Source organism: Bombus vancouverensis, chromosome 8, assembly GCF_051014615.1.
Source record: "Bombus vancouverensis nearcticus chromosome 8, iyBomVanc1_principal, whole genome shotgun sequence".
NCBI classification, from domain to species: Eukaryota; Metazoa; Arthropoda; class Insecta; order Hymenoptera; family Apidae; genus Bombus; species Bombus vancouverensis.
In genome coordinates this window covers 12,006,030-12,021,594 of record NC_134918.1, presented here as the reverse complement: position 1 = coordinate 12,021,594, position 15,565 = coordinate 12,006,030, and the positions used below count along the sequence as shown (strand labels likewise).

General features: G+C 32.6%; 1 protein-coding gene across 2 annotated transcripts in view; it reads right to left on the bottom strand.

The window, feature by feature from the left end:
- jvl (javelin-like) overlaps positions 1 to 15,565 on the bottom strand; it is a 122,235-nt gene that overhangs the window by 90,189 nt on the left and 16,481 nt on the right. The gene's annotated exons all lie outside the window — the stretch shown is intronic.

The window sequence follows — 15,565 nt, the reverse complement described above, 5'->3', positions numbered from 1 at the left end:
TTTAAAATTGAACTATAAAAATATACAAACGACAAAAATTTCATTTAATTTACTTTTACTTATAGATCGTTTGTATTTAAAGTAAATTATCATGTATACATATATATATATATACGTACTTCGAACTCTGTTAAGAAATCTTAACGTAGAAAATTTAACCTAACTTAAAACCGCATAACATTCTTATGCAAATATAATTATACTTTACTCAAAGCAAATTTGAGATACGATAAAACGAACAGAACGAATCCGAACGCTAATGAGTCTATTATTTACTGTATATTTAAAAAGATGCATTCTTTGTATGAAATAAATTCTTTTATTAATTTGAATTTTCTCGTTTTCATTCTTCCATTTTCAAGTTTAACAGTAATTTGAAATTATTATATTCTAACATATTATATTTATATTATATCTTCATAGATAAAAATGAAACCATAGAAACAATATTATTTTTTATTTAATATTTATTACCACATGCTTATTAATTCCTCGTTATTTAATAGGCAAGAGCGAAGGTATTCTTGCAATAGCCTTTTCCATCTTCATTCCTCGTCCGTATTTTCGCTGCATGAAAGAGAAATGTAAGTCTGTCGAAGAAGGAACACCTGACATTTGATTCGACAAGTAAGCGAGTGAACAGGACAGTGAGTCGGTGAAATATCGGACGAAGGTTATCGTTAAAAATTACGCTTTTTCCTATGGAATTGACTGCAGAATGAAATGAAGGACGTTCAATGAGGCGTGAAATAGCGGTAGATTCCTTAAAAAGTTAAGTGACTTGAATCGAAGAGCATAAATTCAATCTAAGATAATATGGAGATTATTTGTCTCTTTCATTCAAACAGTTATCGATTGACGTTGACAACTTTATTCTAATTTATTCAGTTTACCCTCGCTAGAGATACTTTCACGCGCACTTAAAATAACAATATGAATAAAAGATGGTAGTTAAATACGTTTTTGTAGAGAATTATATTCACTTCTGTAGAAAGTAGCCTGGAATTAAAATAAATAAGTACTCGCTAAGTATAAAATTATACAGCAACATTGCGCACGAAATCGTGATTATAAGATGTAAGTTTCAGTGATGTAATTTGATCAGGAACTTGGCGATTACGTTCACGAAATCGTAAAATACCGATATAAAACATGAAGCAGGTAATGTAAATTTAATTTTATTTATAATCTTACAGACGTTATCTAAAAAATATGTAATCCTACGCCGCATAAGTATATAATATAAAATATATGTTTAACGGTGTTTCGCGTCTAATACTTTAAGAAATTCATGCAACACCTTTTCTTTTGCTTTCTTTCTTCGTACATAGCTAAATAAAATCACAGGCGCACGTACAAAGCATTCGCTCGCATACTTTCAGCTACATCTACTTGACGCATTTACGCTCCAAAGTACATCGTAAACACCGAAAGAAGCCACGCATGTTGCAAACTACGTACATCCAAAGCAAGAATTTAGGAAAAGATAGGTCGTTAACTTGTTCCGCTACGTGTAAAGGATCATTATACAAGAACTTTACAAGGAGAAACGGTATGCTACGTCTACGCGTATGTGCACGCATTACGATGACCTACCAAGATGAATTGCAAATTCATGGTACTTTGTAAGACAGAAATAGACTTTTAAACCAGATGAAAATGTCTGCGGACTAAATACGCCACCACGATGCCCTATATTCAGCAGCCAAATACAGAAACAGAACGCGGGACAAATGTAGAGGTATAACGTAGTTACATAGCAAACATTTAGGTTTAATCATAGCATCTTGTTTTCATATCATCAATGTCTTCAATCGTCTTTTCTTTTATTGACATTTTATTGACCCGTTGCATTGTTCAGGAGGTTCTAAAATAAGAAAACTATTTCACGGTGTTTTACACTGACAACTAGCTATTTTATTGCATTTTCATTTTTATAAAATCAGTTTCATCAAGTCACAATGTCGTACAATATGGTATAACTATAACAATAATGATAATAATAATTAAATTTACTTATTAAAATAGGTAAGTATAACGATAATACACCCGAGACTTGGTTGTCAGGTTGCTGATAACAAATTCCAAATATATCCCTCTCAATTTTACCTTAACTAAATTAAATTAATTAAATATCTTACTTTATTTAATGAAAATGGAAAAACAAACTTTTCCACCAAATACATTAGAGGTTTCGAAATAAATACACAGTAGAACGGTAAAGATTTCCCAACTTAATATGAAATATAAAACTCGAATATTGGACATAATTATATAGGGAACGGCGCGATGATCATTGAAAATTTGTTAACTTTCGAAAAAGTTCCAGATTAGCGTGATAAACGGCCGATGGAAGAGTAGATAGCAATAAACAAGGGTAACAATAAAATTAAAAGCGAGATAAGCGACTCGATGGCGAAACAGTCATACGCGGCGGAAATGGAAAGAGAAATCTGTTCATCAATGTTTTTTCTGCAGAGAAGATATGAATCCTTATATATAATTATAGAATGCACGAAGTATGAAATAACATTAACCTCCGGGTGTGTAAAAGTTAGACAATCAAATTGAAATCAACCATTCTTTATCTTTTTAAAGTAAAGAACATCTGTTCTAATTATTTCCTTAGTTGCATTATATTCATTCTAAATGAACGTCAATATTATACTTTCGAAATATTTGAATTTAAAAAAAGAAACGCTACACGAAAAGTACACGAAAAACAGATTGGAAAATCTTTATCGAAATAGAGAGAAATATAGGAAGAAATTGTTGTTCGGGATTTAGAGTAGCCGTCAGGTTATGCCTCAGACAACACATTTACTTTTTTTGGTGAACTCCGAATTGTCTACCTCTCCAAGGTGTAAACCTTACGACGCGGATATCATTAAGAGGCTAAGAAACACTCTAAGTGCCCGATAGGTCAGGGCAAAAGTAAAGAGCTGACAATACCCAGGAGAGTACAGTTAAATCGTGGAAAAGCCGGGGACGGAAAGTCAGGATTTATGTCCTAAAGACGAGACGAAGCTTCAAGTGACAGTAGCAACAATGTCTTACCACAGTCTTCATCAGAGCGTCGTACTGTTCGTGTTATACTACACCGTATTCTGTCTCAACAAGATCGTACAACCGTCAGAAGGTCAAACTCTTCGTGTATACTAAAGGTGCAAATACATTATCAAACCATAATAATACTCGATGTATTTAATTTACCTCCTCCTTGAGCTCCTCAATCTCATTCAACCTTCTCCTTAATCTCATTCAAGATTCACAATATCAACCGATTTAGTTGAGAATTCGCAACAATTGTATTTCGTTAATGGTTGATTTACGTATATTACAGTATAGATATATAAAAATATAAGAGTTCCGACAATTGTTAAAAATCTCGTTCGTAGAATTCTAGTTTTCAGACTTATCGAAGTATCAACATACATCTGAAATATTTAGAAGAATAATCTTCGAACAATCGAACTATCAAAAAGCTTTGTGTAAGAAATGCAATGTAATTATTATTTTTAGGACCAGGGAAAGTTAAATCTCTCATTCGAATATCTTAAAATTACGCGTTTCAAACATTCCAGAGAAGAATATCCGAAAAATTCAATTGTTTAAAAATTCTACTTGGAATAATCAGGATAACTGTAACGATAAGAAAAAGTTAAATGATTTACTGAACGATGAAGTCATTTGAGTAAATATTTCTTTAAAAAGCTATTTCATTTCGCTCGTTACAATTGCCGTGTCTCATTTATTGCGAAATTGTACAAATTGATTCCTCTCAGATGGATCGCGAATTCTGCTTCCTCGTTTCTGTCGCTAACTACGTACGAGATAAAGAATCAAAGTTAAGAATAGCACGTCAAAAGCATTAACGCGTGACTTCGTAAATCTCTCGGAGGACGCGAGTCTATTTAATTGCGGAAGCTAATGACAGTTGATGGCTGGCATACTTTCGAAAAATAAGTTTCGCAACGCACATTTTAACGAGGTTGCAAAGACATAAGAATGGGTACCCATAAAATGTTCAACGTAATTCAATCTCAGTTTCCGAGGCAGAATCATCTGCGTTCATTTCACGCTAACAGCTTTGTTCTTGCTTTTCCAGCATTCCGCTAAAATTCTATATTCTGGGAGAATTGTCATTTTATCGTTGCATTCCGTGAGAAATGGAATAATTTAAAAATGCATGGAAATACGGATTCTGTCGAAACGCTGTGTTATTGGATTCATTATGAAGCGGCACAATGGCAAACGAAATGAAATATCGCTGTGGTAAACGAACATTTACGAGTACTTAGAACTTCAGTCTAAATGGTATATTCGTAATAACGAAACTCATAAAGATCATTCAAAGGGCTTCGACCCTTCGGTGTAATATACAAAAAGCGCTATTATAATGCGAGCGCACGTGCAGGAAATTAAATCCTACGTATGTGTATAAGTGTATGAATAACAATATATATTCAGCTAGATAAAGATCATTCACTTTGACCACTAATATATGTACATCCTTGATATTTTTAATACTCTTTATCTGTTTTCATTGACGATATATATATGTACATTACATTTTTTATTATAATCTCTTAATATGAATTTATACTATTAATGTTACTTACTGGTGTTATACAAGTTTCTATATTTATCATTTTACATAAATTCTCACAATTTAGATAGCTTCGTAACATTATAAAATTGTGCCAACGAACGATCATCGATGGACTGCGGATTTTTATACATTTATGGGAGATTTAAAGGTAAGAAGATGCACGATATACACATAAAACGCAAATATACGTTATAATACTTAATAAATAAAATACTACTCCTACTTAGGTTGCATTACTTCAACAGTATTTATAGAAATATTCATTTGCTCGAATATCGGCAATCTGATCGTCTGAACATCTTAATAATAGAATACATTCGCGAATCGCTAATTACAAGATAAACGTACATAAGGCGACAATTAGTCGGCATACATTTTCTCTCTGGAAAACCTATGGGGAAAGTAAAAGGTTAGACCGCAGGAGCGTGTAGCCAGAGATAGAGATGCGTTCACGCGCATGCAAGTTCAGCAAGGACAAAGGAACGTGTCGAGGATGATGGAAAGCGAATGCACGTCGGTAATATTTCGTCTGACCGCGTCGACCAAACGCTCCGTGCTAGTTTCACCAGTGAAATGCAAACCATTCTTACGCGGCCAGCTACTGAAAGTGTCGGTGAAACCATCTAGCTTCCACTAATAAACACTTGCATGTATATTTACAATTTACGATACGTTCACTGGGCGTCTTCGTCGGCCAACCGAACAGATGTGTGTCAAAGGGTTCGTCTCCGGACAGGATGTCTGCTTTTCCTGTTATACATTCTCCTCCCGCAACGGAACTTTCGTTTTTAAACTTCTGGATCACGTTCGGACAGAGAGCTGGTTTGTCAGAGCAAAACAATAAAATAAAATATCGGTTGGTTTACAGCGGGATCGATGTCGAAACCGGTATCGGTAACGAGGAGTCCGATGGATCAGCAACGCGGATGGTAGTCAAGGATATCAGGTAAATTGCTTTTCGAGCTAGAATTTAGAGTTTCAAAGGCACGCACCGTTTCCAGGAAGCTACTTTGAAAAAGTTTCGAGCACTGTATTTACGTACAGGAAGAGCGAAGCGCAATTTTTATGACGGACCGAAGCAATTATAGATGATTGAAAGGTACAAGAAGTACCAAAGCAGTTTTGAACTTCGATCCTCGTACGTAGTCGTCGGCATTGTGCTTTTGAAAATGTAGCAAATTGTTTAACATAATAACGTATCATAGGAGTATGATACAATTGCTTGCGTTAGAATTTCTTAATATTTTTTCTTCGATTTTATAGCCACGCCAAAGTATTCATTTTATCCCTTCGATGGTTCGTTTAACTTTTATTACTGCCTCAAACAACAACGTTGCTGAAATATTGAAATCCGCGAAAGCACACTGTGTAAATAGATTGCTATTTACGAGGTAAAGTACTCCCAGAACCTAACACAGATGTATTAAAGGATCAGCGTATAAAATAACCACCTTGGGATACTATCTCGTGCCGCGCATCTATTTAAGTTGCCCAACAATCTGGTTACTATAAAGCACCTGTACAAACATCTGCGTCGATTTGCGCGGTCTACGGTGTCTACAGGAATTTTATAACAAACATCTTGGATATCAAATAACTACTTACACCAACCTATGTTTACAACTGAGAAGCGGACAATGTATGGAAACGGTTATTGTGGCTCGGATATAAAAGAATCATTAAACGTTTACAGACGCGTACAGTCCGTGCATTGTCCCAAGTCTTGGAAAATAGACGTTCGATTCTTTCAAACGATGTTCTGATCGTGAACCATGCCACGATGTAACACGTGAACAGTTTTCAATGCCAGCGACTCATTTCCTTCGTGAACAATGGACGCGACAACGTAACGTACACCGTATCTCTCTCCGTTTAATGTCACTTTGTTCGAGTTCGTAAATTGGTGGCATTGTGTAAAACTATAAACGTTAACCGAGAACAATTTTTCTGATTTTAGAGTAACGGGTGAAGGATAGATAGGCAAAATGGATAAAAGGAATATTTATAATAAAAAGGGAAAGGATAAATGGATAATGCGGTAGAGAGAACTATTTTTAAAAGCTATTCAGGTTGGTGGGCGGGGAATATATATAAACAGAAATATTGGAACGATATTTCAGTTGGTGGGGGAAGTATATTTAATTAATAATATATAAATTAATGAGAGAAGCATAAATTGATAATATAGAAGAAGTAAATTATAGTCTATATGGATAGGAATATTTTTAAAAAAGTATTTAAATAGGAAAAGGATAAATAGACAATGTGGATGGAAATATTTAAAAAAGTTTATTAAATTCATGGGAAAAGAACAAATTGGCAAAACAGATAAAACCGTTTGAAAAAATACTTAAATCAATGGAGGAATTAAATCGCCACAATATTATAAGAATATTGAAAAAGAAAATTGAAAAAGCATTGCATTACTTGAATGTTAATTCATTGCGTTTTAAAAATATCTGTTTTTCTTTCAATGTTGACTTGAATAATAAGTCGATATATACTTTTTATTAAGTCTAATACTTTGCAAAGAACCATTAATATCCCCGATTTTCTAAATACAGATATCGCGATCAATTCATACTTTCCGCACTTTCGTGTATTTCAAATTCTTTTACGTGTAAAGTGAATGGAAAGAACGTGTAGGTAAAATTATATCGGAATGCTCGAAAGGTAACTAGCCTTATTCTCACCTTCAATCAATAATGATGATTCACAAATAGTCCTCATTATCTCCTCATGGTAATAAGATAGGGCTAAAGAAAGGCATAGAGAATAGAAATACGTATGAGTCATTTGCATTAATTATGAAACAATACCCCTAGGAAAATACGAGAAAAGGTCGAATAAATGGTATCTACGATTATCATGCTTCTTAATTAAATATTAAATCTAGGTACTAATTAGAAAATTGATCAAAATCGGGATAAGTTAGGGTACATGGTAAATTCTATATCACGAATCATTATTTTTTATTTCAAAATTAGAACAAAATGTTGCGAGGAATATTTATTTAATTTTCTACCAACTTATTACGATACGATCATTTTTATTCAGGAAAAAGAAACTGTTACATTTAATTTAAACAAATTATTTTTACACTATTTGTTTTTAATTGGAGTTTAATGCCGATTTTATACTAGTAGAATTCTCTCGGGCTTATCATTATTAATATCTGATTTTTTATTATTATATTATTATTAATTGTCACATAGCACATTTAAGTATGCATTTCTTTGTGAAAGAACGAAACTTCAAACACGTAAAACATAACTATTACTAAATTACTCAAAACTAAATTTAAGAGATTCACTACAAAACCAAACTATTATTCTATAACTGGAATTTCTACACGTTTTCGCTAATTCGATAAAATAAAATTCTTACAAATACTTTTAATTCTTATTCTTATGTATATTTCAACTTAAAAAGTATTTTTAAAAAAGTATTTCAACTTAAAAAATCCCTAACAATAATTCCAATTATAAATACGCTATAAATATTCAGAAATAAGAGGGAATAATTCTTTCCCCTCCCAATTTACGAATACTTGGTAATGCTCCAAAATATTTTCTTTTATACTCTCAAAATTGCACGCTCCTTCTTTAGAACCACAAAATCTTTTGTATACTTTCAAAAATATCCAGGCTTATCGTCAATAAAAATCCATGTTTATCATGTCAGAAGGACAGGCTAACCGCTCGATCATCATACCTCCCCATAATTTATCCATTAAATCCTCTTTTAAAAAATTCGCGTGCTAGACGTAGATAATGTAGAGAAGCAACGTCATGATAATAATAAATTTCGTCGAAACATAAAAACCTAATCTCTTCTGTCACGTTACTTCGTCAAACTTTTTCTGCCCGATGTATTTTTTTGTAATTTCCTCTTTCCTTTCTCCTTCATTAAATCGCAATGAAATGAAACGCAACCTCTGATATATCTACCAACTAGACTCGTTTATACAACAATTACTCTGAATAATTAAAACTCTAAGACACTGTGCCCATATAAATCAAACCATCCGACTGTGAAACATAAAACATGTCTGTGTCCATTCACGAAAAAAAAAAGAAAAAAAACGATACATACTCGATCAAGAACAGTACACATTTTTGCTCGAAAAACTTCGTAGAAACTTCAACGAATCGCAAAGGTGGCGCAACGCTAAAGAGTAAGTGAGCACCTCGAAACGCTTCGCTGATCAAGAAACTGGTCAAAAAAGGACCGCGACAAGACCAGAAATTACTTATTAGCCTGGCTATTACGTCTCCACTAAGAATGAGACCCAATCCGGCACGAATTCACAATATCCGGAAAGAAACACGTGCGTTCCAAATAGTTATTAACGAGAGGAACAGTGATTCAAAGATGCTCGTGAATAAAAAGAAGAAAGAAAGAAGATAAAGAACGATCGTGCGAAATGTAAATCGGCGGTGAATTTTTCAAGTCGATTCAAAGCGAAGCCGCGAACAGAAAGAAACTCGATTGAAAGGTCGACGCGCGTGTCCTTAAAGAGATCGTGAATAAACGATGATTCGAAGCTGTTAGGCGAGGGTTGGAAATTGAACGTAGAAACTCAAGGTTGCGGATGCTTTCCAGCTTTGCACAAGTAGAATGTAGGCGGGTATTGTCATGCCGTGGTGAACGTTGTCCGAGTTTGAATGCGACATCAGACCGACGCGACGAGACGATAACTCGGCATTAATACGAACAAACACGTTCCCTTCGCGGCTTTAATACTTTAAACGATCGTGTAGCGGTTTACGCGATTCCATTTTATCTTTACGTCGCGCTTCGCCGCTATGCTATTTTGAACGCCGACACTGCGTTCATAATTCGTGTGCATTCGCGCGAAAGGACATTTTTTTCTCGCAAACATCTGTGTCAGACATTACAAAAATGGAAGCAATTAATATCCGATTAACAGCGTTGTAAAACAGCGAAGGCTCGTTATTAATAAAAGAAGCAAGTATGGAGAAAATTAGCGATAATTATTATATTATATTATACATAGTTTATAATATATAATTATTATATTATGTAGAATAGAATATATGTATATAAGTAGTATACGTATAATAGTATTATATTATACATAATATAATAATTATGTATTATATACTGTTATTATGTGTTATTATATAATATTATTATTAACGTAATAATTATCGCTAATATTCTCCATACCTGTTCTTTTTATTAGTAACGACTGCTCACTCCCTTCAAACAAGTACATCGCAACAATAGAAAGTATGGATACTGGTTGTGAAAAGTTCATAAACTGATCACATGAATACGTAACCAATTCGAACAAACTTTACACCAGTTGTTTGCAAAGCAAAAAAATTTTGAGTCCACGCGATCGTTGCAACAACCATCCGAATGTTTTTTAATTAAAAGTTTCCACCAGTTACGTTAAATTCCATTCCTATTTGGCAATCTCATGTACTTGCATTCGTGTCATTTAATTGAAATCGCGTGATCGTACGTGAGAGAAAGCTCGTGTCCGATTCGAATTGCATGTTTAAAAAAGGTCTGCTAAACATTATTATTCGATAGTTAACGAACAATTGTGATATACGTATATGTTCTATATATATACATATATGTAAAATTTCACATACATTTACATTTACAGGAAATTCTGATAAAATATTAATATAAATACTGTTCAGTGCTACACTTGCAAAATTGTAAAATATATTTGATCTATCCTATTGCAAAATGCTAATTTTAATTTTGCGAGTTAATGAAACATCGCTAAATAAGAATTTCAATAAATAATACTATGTAATGATACTATATATCATACATTATAGAAGTTGATAAATTCATAGCTACACAATGTTCTTTATTTCATCAATGCTGTGAATTTCACATTATACATATGCGTTCACTTTTAATTATTGTATTATTGCATTGTGAAGAACCATTTCTTCCACTTAATTAAGCTTCGTGAATAATAGCTTAAGTATTCTTTAATATCTCTCAATTAATTTGAGGCCCTCTTCCTATTTCACAAATACAGACCGTTCGAGAACAAGGATCCTTGTAAATTGCACTACCGTACAAAGATCACTACGAAATGTAATATCTTAAAATAAGGATATCAATAAAACGAGCGTTTTAATTGCAAATAAAATTGACATTTACTTCCTTCGACGTTATATACTGTTTTCAATAATTATAAGCAAATTAAGTTGAATAATGAATCTAGAAGATAATCTGCTCGACGTAATAACGAAAAAAATATGGTCATTAAAAACGAATTAACCTTCAATTACTCGTTAATCTCATATTGCTCCTATATGATAATTAGTCGAATAAGAATTGTATTGTGTATCTTGTCTATAAAAGTTTATTCATATAATTGACTGTTACTTCAATATCCAAAAGTTGTAAACTTTTATTATACCTTATTTTTTGATACTTTTATCGAGTGTTTTATCATTAATTATTAAAGCATTTGATATAGTAATCTCCTAATATGTTATCTTTTTCATTTAGCAAGAATCTCATTAAACGAACTGTGCAAGGCTTTCAAAGCCTCACCTATGTAATTTCTATTCACCGATAATTGACTACCGAATTGTATAAGCCATTGAAATTAAATATCCCACGTATTGTAAAACATTTTCATTCTAATACATTTACACACAAATCATAACATCGAAGACAACTAGATATATTTTAGAAGCTGAGAATAAATCCCATAATCATTAGTGCAGTAAAAAGACAAGTACGAAATATAATACTTTATTGATCAATTCAATATTCTTTTTAATTGGCAATATTATCATAATGTGGGCAACGGTGTATTCTTTATTTTCAAGTGAAAATCATTCTTCACTCTCTTGATATCTTTACATCGAAATTTATACAAAAATTTTCAATATTTAAACTTGAAACTTACTTACAAAGAGCAGCATTTGGTTTACCCACGTAAGAATTAAATTAAATTGAAATAGTTACATACATTAAATAACAAAATATTAATTCACGCAAGTAACTGTAATCATAATAATACAAAATTCTATTTTAATCATAAATAACCTTCGTTTATATTCCTCAGCATTAAACCAATATTTCTTTCATTCTTTATATTAAAGTAAATATTGGAAAAAATTGGTAAGTATTTCAACCTTTAACTCGCAATACAACTTTTCACTTCGATGAATCAAACAAATTAATAATGCGAACGTAAACTTGCCGTATGTAAATTTTTGCACATAGGCCAACGTTCGAAATACTCAGATGGTATGAATAACCATGAAATTAACATAAATTAGAAAATCTGCTGTTCGCGTAATTTATGCGGGATGAATGCCTCCCACTCGCGATTTCTTAAACAGACAATGCGCTATTAAGAGCGCGTTACTAATTACATTTATCCTTGTATTTCAGTGGCTAGGTAGTACAAGCGCTTTAAGGAGAGATCGAACACACAATTCCGTGTGAAAATGCAAGGAAAATTCTGCGCTGAAAAACCACGATGTGCAATAAAAATGAAGTAGGAAATGAAGAAAGGTATTTTAAATGGCAATATTTCCTTCTTATAACAGAATAATATTACGGTAAACGCGTTTTCTTCTTTTACTTCCGAGATCTAAAAATACAGTATCTCACGAAAGTGTTATATTGGAACACTTGTAGAAACTTTTACACGATTTACAATTATTTCTACACATTTCAGAATCCTCTTGCATAATTGAATCGATATTGGTAACGAAATTTTTTACGATACAAAAGTTATAAATTTTAGCGGTACTAGCATATTCTCTTGCGCAATAACTTAGAATGTACAATGACTTCCAAAACTGTTGCAACACCCTTTCAAACTGATTAACTTTTTCAAAATTACATCAAACGATTTGTTTTTTTGTGAGGATGTTAGATGCGTTATTTAAATTTTCATTACATGCTCGGATAAAAAAGTTGAAAAATGCAATTACTTTCTTCTTGACGACTCTGACCAATTGCCATTTTTAAAAAATTGTTATTCTACGTCCCTTAGCAAAAACTTCTTAACTTCTTAAAATTAACTTCTTAAAACAACCCAAGTCGTTTGGTCTAATTTTAGAAAAGTTGTTCAATTCCAAGGAGTGTTGCGACAGTTTTGGAAGTCGCTGCATTTATTAAGAATATGTACCTATATCTTAAAAATGTATCTATCATTATTCTAGACTATTATAGACTAGAAAAATATATAATATTAACGTTTCACGTCGTACGAAATCATACTGTTACTTTTCTAGATTCGTGCAACGGCGAAACGCATCTCTTTTCCTTCTACTGAATACACAGTGACTTCCTCTTTCAGTTCCTGATTGTACTATTCATACGTGAATACCATTCATTACGAATTAATTACAAACATGCATACTAGATAAGTCCGACAGATGCATTCATGTACGTATTCGCGGGTAACAGATCTATCGAGATACTGAAATACTGATGCATCAAAAATTTCCCTCTGGATTGTGACAACGAAATAAATATTCGAGCAGATCGTAGCTATGAGACATCCTCTAACTTTATTCTAAATATTCGTGATAAATTAAAAAAATTCCAATTAAGTTTAACAATTACATGCGAGAATTAATTAAAATTGTAAACTCGTACAAATGGTGGCAATTAATAAACGCTAACTACGGGTACAATTAGTAACAGCTGCAAAATTATGCGTTCCAGGAAACAAAAAATATAGCCTGTTCCTTAATTTAATCTGAAAATTAAGACGCGGTGCTTTTTTCGCTCCTTTGATGTAAAATTCCTCAGATTGTTCGCAAAAGATACGATTGTGGGCAGCAGAATATTTGATAACTTGTATCAGATTACATTAAATCTGTTCTCTAGACAATTCTTATCGAACTCATTCTTTTGTGCGAAATTCTATTCTGCCGACACGTTCAATAATTAGAGCCGCACTGCAACACATATTTTATCAACTAATCAGAATAGAGGATTATGAAATAAAACGCGTACATAATACGAAATCCTGGAAAATTCTGTTAAAATATATTTCAAAAATTTCTTCGTTTGATATTACTTTTTAGATAAGCGTCGGGGAAGAATTTAAAGAATTACTTAAATTAAAAAATTATTACGTTAAGGAAGAACCTTTTTTTAACTCTTCTATAATCTCATTGTTTGATGTTACGTTACTGTCACATATTAGAAGAAGTTAAAACTAATATTCTTCTTTTGTCGATAAAATTGCGCAATTTATATAAGACGAAATCAATTGACGAAGCGAGTTAGTGAAACGTACATCGACGCATTTACGTTTGTAAAAAGAGATTGATGAATAAAAACATTAACAGCTAGTTTACGTCACGAGTACAAGCATTAATCACATGTATCTGTTGTACTAAAATTTTCATATATATATGCGTACATTTTCTACGATTATTCACCGATACCTTTACCTTAACGTGTAACAGCGACTTCCTGTAGAATATAACATAAAAGGTAAAAAGCTAATGATCAAACCTGTGTCACAAATTATGGTCCGATATCGTAATAACACTCTTGTATCGTTCATTATTTAAATAACATCGAGGCAATAACTTCGATATACATACATAACTCTGCTTTAAATATATATTATTAGTCTCTGAAATCAATAATATGTAACATGCTGCGCAATAAATTACTGTTTACGAACCTGTTTGACTATTTTTCATTTTTTGACAAATGCAAAAAATATAATACATTGATAAATCGTATAGAAAATTTACTATTATGATTATTATATTAATATTTATTAATTCGGTTACTATCGGGGATTATTCTGACCTCTTAATTTATTTGAAAAGACACGCAATTGTATCTTTTCTATTTTACTACCTTTAAGTGAAATCTGGGTATATTTGCCACCACGTATTTTCAACTTCATAAAAAGTTCGTTATAAGCAGCACAATTACCGTGGAAAATTTATATACGTCTGTGATCATATATGAGTTACACGCAAGATTTTACGTCTCAGCGGCGGAAATAACTTGTGCAAAGAACAGGAAAAACAATAAACAGGAAGGATTCGCGCAGAAAATGCGCAAATCCATCCAGACTAAACAGAAAAATTACATCTTTACACAAAAATATTGGTTCGGTTAACCGGTTCAATGTTACTGGTTTATTTCGGATAAAACTTTGTCTGCCATTCTTGATATGTGATATATCTTCCTAATAATATTATCGAATAATGCAATTTATTATCAGATACAGCGTACTTTAAAAATAAAAAATGTATAGGTAGTTCCATATAGAGATGATCTTAAAACCGTTTAATCTTTCTAATGATATTTTTCTATCGGCTACAATATTCAGAACTATAATTTGATCCCGTGGAACATTTATATGTCGGGTTAAGGTTGGAATTTTGGGCGTTTGATGAACCTTCGCTTAAATTTACCATCGCGGTTTTAGCTGATATTTATTGGTACAAATGTGGTCACTACAAGAGGCTATAAGTAATAGCGGATGGTCGAGATGTTGATGACAACGAATTCAGATTCGATAACGAATCCACGGTCCACGGGATGACAAATGCGATGTGATACACGTATGACTCCATGTACAAGTAAAACTTATCTGCATGAACTGACCTGCAGTCCAAGTGGAACTGCCCTTATATATTCTTCTCCCTACCTCTCTTTGTTTTTTTAAGGAGAGCTATATAATCATTCCATACCTCTGTCAGGTACACGTCCTTTCCGTGACCGTGGCTACGTTCAGTGACTCGTTATGTTACTTCAAGCCCAAGCCCATCGTCATAAAATCGGATTAGAACATTAAAACTTAGAACATTAAAATTTCTTAGTTTTATTACTTAAGTGTAGCTATAGTAAAAGTCTGGACTAGGCTATTGGAGTTTTTCCCAGCATTCCAAAAGGGAAGCCTCGATGTCCTTTCATCTCCGACATATATATTCGGAAATTAATCGT